General features: G+C 37.1%; 1 pseudogene; it reads left to right on the forward strand.

Annotated features, from left to right (window-relative positions):
* The first annotated feature begins 1,677 nt into the window (after window positions 1–1,677).
* On the forward strand, window positions 1,678–2,919 carry LOC119530386 (annotated as a pseudogene).
* The last annotated feature ends 2,392 nt before the right edge of the window (window positions 2,920–5,311 follow it).

The following is a 5,311-nucleotide window of genomic DNA, read 5'->3' on the forward strand; positions in this document are numbered from 1 at the left end:
TAAATAGATATTTTATAGTATAACATTTTAATTACCTTGTTTCTTTTAGTGATTTTTTAAGTTATTTTCTTAATGGTTACCCTGGAGATTTTATTTAACATTTTAATTTAAAAATTCTAGTTCAGATTAATGCCTACTTAATTTCAATAGTAGACAAAAACTATGCTCCAATATAGTGCCATTCCTTCCCTCCTGATATGTGCTGTGGTTGCCATACAACTTACATCTTTATACATTATAAGCCCATCAGAACAGTTTTATGATTTTTGCATTATGTAGTTGTCTTTTACATCAGATAGAAGAAAAGAGTTACAAACAAAAATATGTTCATACTGTCTTTAATATTTACCTACATAGTTATCTTTCCCAGAGCTCTCTGTTAATGTGGATTTAAGTTACTGTCTATTGTCCTTTCATTTCAGCCTGCAGGACTTGTAGGGCAACCCAGATAGCTACTAATTCTTTTAGTTTTTACTTGGGAATGTCTTAATTTCTTCATTTTTTTGAAGAATAGTTTGCCAGATAAAGAATTCTTGCTTGATCTACTGCTTTCAGGCCTCCATAGTTTCTGATAAGATGCTAATCTTAGTAAGGTTCCCTTGTATGTGATGAGTTGCTTTTCTCTTGCTGCTTTCAAGATTCTCTAGTTGCATTTTGCTTTCTAGAATTTGACTATGACATGTCTGAGGGTGGATCTCTTTGATTTTATCCTACCTGGAGTTCATTGAGCTTCTTAGATGTCAGATCAATGCTTTTCATCAAATTTGGGATATTGTTGGCCATTACTCTATCTAAGTATTCACTCTGCCCATTTCTCTCCCTCTTCTCCTGATATATTGGTACATCAGAAGGTATCTCACATATCTCTGACGCTCTGTTCCTTTTTTTTTCTTCTTCATTCTTTGTGTTACTCAGACTGGATGATCCCAAGTGACCTGTCTTCGGGTTCACTGGTTCTATCTTCTGTCACTTCAGATCTGCTGTTGATCCCTTCCAATGAATTTTTCATTTCAGTTATTACACTTTTCAACTCCAGAATTTCTATTTGTTTCTGTTTTCTAACCCCTATCTCTTTATTCATAATCTCTGTTTGGTAAGACATTGTTCTCATGCTTCCCTTTGATTCTGCAGACATAGTGTCCTTTATTTTTTTAAAGTTTTTGTACAGTAAATTCAATATCTGAACTTCCTTAGTGTCAGGTTATATTAACTGCTTTTTTTCCTGTGTAGAACCCCACAATCCTGCTATGCTAGCTTAGTGGTTGTTTAATGATTGGACAGAGTTTTCTTTAAATGCCCAGCATTTGCCCAGGGGCTCTGTGTGTGTGTTGGGGCACACCTTCAATACTCCAGGAGGCAGTCAGCCTCCTGCTTTAGCTTTCACTTCCTTCTTGTGCAGCGCTTCAAAGTCAGCCAGAGAGAAGAGCTAATGGACTTCTCAGGTCTTTCCTGGGCATGCACCCTGCCCTGGACATGTACATAGCCCTTCTATATTCCCAGGAATATATTGAAGCTTTGCAAAGCCCCCTATGGATATCTCATTCCTCATTTTTGCTTTTAATATTTTTCATCATCCTCTTATTAACCTCAACTGGTAACACTAACTCAGGCATCTGTGATATTAAACAATCTTCACTGATTTTTTCCAACAAATGTCATAAGGATAGGGCTGTTTACATGAGTGGGAGCTGCATCTGGTCAAATAAAAACAAGCCTGGAGAATGGATATTTTCAGCAACCTACCAGGTAGGCCCAAGAGTGACACTTCTTAACCCTCCAGTGACCACAAGGCTGCTGGTCTTCACAGCTACCACAGTTGCAAGGTTATTGGTTTTAAAAACTACTGCAGCTTTTCTGCCCATGGACACAGCGAAGGAAACATCACTGAACTCTTTCCTCCCACTGCCGTCATGTCTAAGTGAAGAGTCTCCTAAAGAGCCTGAACAGCTTCAAAAGCTCTTCATTGGAGAGTTAAGCTTTGAAACAACCAATGAGAGTCTGAGGAGCCATTTTGAGCAATGGGGAGCACTCACAGACTGTGTGGTAATAAGAGATCCAAACACTAAATGCTCCAGAGACTTTGGGTTTGTCATGTACTCTACTATGGAGGAGGTGGATGCAGCCATGAATGCAAGGCCACATAAGATGGATGGAAGAGTTGTGGAACCAAAGAGGGCTGTTTCAAGAGAAGACTCTCAAGGACCAGGTGCCCACATAACTGTGAAAAAGATATTTGTTGGTGGCATTAAAGAAGAAATTGAAGAGCTCACCTAAGAGATTATTTTGAGCAGTAAAGGAAAATTGAAGTGATTAAAATCATGACTGACTGAGGCAGTGGCAAGAAGGGAGGCTTTGCTTTTGTAACCTCTGATGACCATGACTCTGTGGATAAGAATGTCTTTCAGAAATTCCATAGTGTGAATGGCCACAACTGTATAGTAAAGAAAGTCCTGTCTAAGCAAGAGACAGCCAGTGCTTCCTCCATCCAAAGAGGTTGAAGCGGTTCTGGAAACTTCAGTGGTGGTCGTGGAGGTAGTGTTGGTGGGAATGACAACTTTGGTCATGGAGGAACCTTCAGCAGTCATGGTGGCTTTGGTGGCAGCCGAGGTGGTGATGGATATGGTGGCAGTGGGGATGGCTATAATGGATTTGGTAATGATTGAAGCAATTCTGGAGGTGGTGAAAGCTACAATGATTATGGCAATTACAACAATCAATCTTCAAATTTGGACCTATGAAGGGAGGAAACTTTGGAGACAGAAGCTCTGGCCCTTATGGTGGTGAGGCCAGTACTTTGCCAAACCACAAAACCAAGGTGGCTATGGTGGTTCTAGCATCAGCAGTATCTACGGCAGTGGCAAAGGTTTTAATTACTGCCAGGAAACAAAGCTTAGCAGGAGAGGAGAGCCAGAGAAGTAACAGGGAAGCTACAGGTTACAACAGATTAGTGAACTCAGTCAAGCATAATGATGGCAGGGACTAACTTTTATAAAGAAGATGTGTTTTAGACAATACTCATGTGTATGGGCAAAAAACTATAAGGACTATATTTGTGACTAATTGTACAACAGGTTATTTTAGTTTTTGTCCTGTGGAAAGTGTAAAGCATTCCAACAAAAGGCTTTAATGGAGATTTTTTTTTTTTTTTTGCACCCATGCTATTGATTGTTAAGAGTAATAATCTGATCATGATGCTAATAAATGTGTCTTTAAAAAAATTACTGCAGAGCTGGGGAGAGAGGGATGGGATTAGGGCAAATTAAAACCAAGATTCAGCTAAATAAATGTTTGAATAAACATTCCTAAAATTTTTTCAAGCCATTAATTTCCAGCCTTATGAAAAAGTTGAGCTTAACAATTTTAGCCAGTATTCTTGTTCTTGTTCTTGTTTTTACAAAAGAGCAAGTTTTCAGAAGTCCTTACTCTGCCTTTCTGGAACTGCTTCTCTCTCAGTAATCATTTTCTTAATTTATTTATTAAAAAAAATGAATTTTGGTGTTAGAGGCAGATACAGTATATAATATACCCTTTTATTTTACATATCAAAGATTATAGCTTTGTGTTTGAAAATATTGAGAAAATAAAATAGTTTACCTGTGTTCAAAAGCAGGCATAAAAGGAGAGCAAGCAAGAAAACCTACATGAATAAATATGTAGTCTAGAATATGTGATCCATCATTTAATTTTTATATTCTTAAAGACTTTCTGTTTGGTTTTAGTAGTGCATCAGTGATTTTAGAACTATTCAGATTTTATTCAAAATTACTACATCTGTGAGATGAAAACAAATTTAATATTTGATTCTAAATACTTAATATGATAGACATAAAATCCACTTTTAAAAACTTTTTACTAACATCCTAAAGACCATGGAGTTTTCCTCAAGTATTACTATTACTCTGTAGTCAAAACGGTAGATACGTTTTCTTGTTCAAATTTTATTAAATTGTTAGATTGTTGAAATATTTTATACTTTTAAAAGTGAGCATACTAAAATACATAAAAATCAAATGATTTGCATTTTAATACATAAAATATAGAAACCAAGAACAAAGTAAAGAACTAATATGCAAAATTTTTAAATAGGGTTGAATGGCAAGTTTGCTAACCAGAAATAGAAATCTCTATTATAATAGAAGGGGAAAGCCGTCAACTTTAGCTAGGAGCAATAGAATAAGTTAAATTAGTAAATTTAGGCAAACTATGCTGACCAGCCATAATTTGGAGTGGGAGAAAAATACTATGAAGAGAGAAAATTGATAGCACTGTGAAATGGTATGTATTCTTATATTCCTTTAAGAATGTGTTGTGAGAAAAGACAACAACACAGAAGGAATCTGACCAAGTACAGTCAATGATCTTAATCATGTCTGCACTGTACAGACTCCATTCCTTGTTGCTCTAACAATAGGACCCCAAACTTTTTATAATGGTATTGTAGTGAGAAAAGCCATAAGCAAATGTAGTAAGCAGTAAATAGGTGCTAATTATTATGTGGTCTGCTTAGCTCTGTCTTGATGGGAAACCAAGAGTAAGTAAAGGAGTTTGTGTCCCAGGCATGGGATGACATTACAAAGAATGCAATTTATATGTAAGATGATAATATATTCTGGTTTGCCTGGGACAGTTCTCCTTTAAGCCTATCATCTTAATTTAATAATTAATAGTTCCTTTTGCACTCAAATGTGTCATAATTGGGACAATAAATCATATTGGCCTGATTTATGGTCATTCTACTTACATGTGATACCTTGAGTCCACCACCTAAAGAAGAAGCTTGCTGATCCTGTCTGGTGCTTCACCTGCTGACTGTCAGTGTGGCTAATAAATCATATCATTATCCATCCTTGATGTCATGCCTGGTCTAATTCAATAAAGAATTCGCAGATGCTCAGGAAGCCCAGATTGGGGGAAGACAGATGCTAATACCGCTGGTACTCTGAGCAGGGGTTCAAAACAATCAAGAAGCTCCCCTCTAGACTCACACTCCCTTCTCAGTCTTTTCCATCACCTTGAAGAAGGGACCAGCCCCCAGCGGGAAGAGATGGGCAGAGAAGAGTAGACCAACAGAAAGACAATCAACAAATTCTCCAAAACGCCATGCTTTACGTTTTCAAACTCCGGGAGGAAAATGGGGACACATTTTGTTCTAAGGCAAAAGACTGTTTTTCGGTTTCAGTACATATGCTGATTAGATGCTAATTAAATGATTTCTCATTTATCTCTGCTTAGTTCTCCCAAAGGACACCTAAAATCTTTTCTCTTTCTTCCACCTACTACTAAAAACTCGTTAGCACATTCTCTCCATAAA

Source organism: Choloepus didactylus, chromosome 3 (assembly GCF_015220235.1).
Source record: "Choloepus didactylus isolate mChoDid1 chromosome 3, mChoDid1.pri, whole genome shotgun sequence".
Lineage (NCBI taxonomy): Eukaryota > Metazoa > Chordata > Mammalia > Pilosa > Megalonychidae > Choloepus > Choloepus didactylus.